Genomic DNA, 1,124 nt, shown 5'->3' on the forward strand with positions numbered 1-1,124 from the left:
TTTTTTATGTGTAGTTTACCTCTATTATCATACCTCTTGAGATACTGTTTTGAGCCGATAAAGTAATATCACCCAAGTGCCACTAAAACTTTTCCTCGTATTATCTATGCACTTACAGTGAGTTATCTCAAAATGCTCCACAGCAATCATTTTCGTGGACCGTAGTATTCTGGAGACTGAAGAATCACCTCTAGACAGACGGCTACTACACTGGTACTGAGCAGTCAATTCACCCAGCTGGTTGACAGATACCTTGACCCGATCGAAATATCTGCTCTTCTAAGTCGGGAGTTATCACCGGTTTTTTCTTTTTTTAATATCTCCTTTTTACATTGTCAAGACGCTGTGTCATACCTCCGCCCTTGGGACAATGCTCCAAAGCATTATCTGTGTTAGTAGACGATGATAAATCAATCGACATCGGGTCTTGTACAGATCGACTTGTTCTAAGTTCCCCCAACGGTAACTGAGCTTGAAGGTATCTTAAGTTGTTACTTTGGAAAGCCTGGACAGAACCTCTAAACGTAAACGTATGGAAAGTAAGGAAATTGAGAAACATAGAGAAAAGAAAAATAGAAAAAGTGACAGAGAGAAGACGTAGTTTCTGTTGATTAGACGAAGTTAGCCACCAATAGAACTTTCAGCAGGTAAGAAAGGCAGTGTCCAAAGGTAACTGAAAATTAATTGATTACTTACGACAACAAAAGATTGTTGGAAACAATGTGAAATCTTAAGAAACTTTTTTGTTTTAACTGTTTATGCGATTCTCTTTATTCAACGCATAAGAATTTCTGTCAACCCCATTTCCTAAGGAACTGCTAAAATGACTTTCTACACTGTCATAACAAAATGTTCTTTAAGGTGACAGTTGAATTTCATCAGTGAAAATATTTATTTATACGTTTGATCTTAAAATATGCTTTACGTGGTCGATTAGTTTCGTTGTCGCGATAGACACAAAATCAATAGCAAGTAAGACAAAACGTAATAGTATTCTAAAATACCTCAAAAATGACTCTCATGGTCGTCTGCTTGCTTGTCATTTTCTTTCAATCCTGGAACAAGCTGTGAATATACCAATGACAATGATACTTTTCATTTACGAAATAATAATTTAATACTTA

General features: G+C 36.1%; 1 protein-coding gene across 2 annotated transcripts in view; it reads left to right on the forward strand.

The window, feature by feature from the left end:
* Positions 1-394: 394 nt before the first annotated feature.
* The window catches only part of LOC136837535 (uncharacterized), a 21,452-nt gene continuing 20,722 nt past the window's right edge, over positions 395-1,124 (forward strand). For both annotated transcript variants that reach the window (XM_067102382.1, XM_067102384.1), the window contains exon 1: positions 395-647. The gene's annotated coding sequence lies outside the window, so the exon portion shown is untranslated. The remainder of the gene's footprint in view (positions 648-1,124) is intronic.

The sequence above is a fragment of the Macrobrachium rosenbergii genome, chromosome 59 (assembly GCF_040412425.1).
Source record: "Macrobrachium rosenbergii isolate ZJJX-2024 chromosome 59, ASM4041242v1, whole genome shotgun sequence".
NCBI lineage: Eukaryota > Metazoa > Arthropoda > Malacostraca > Decapoda > Palaemonidae > Macrobrachium > Macrobrachium rosenbergii.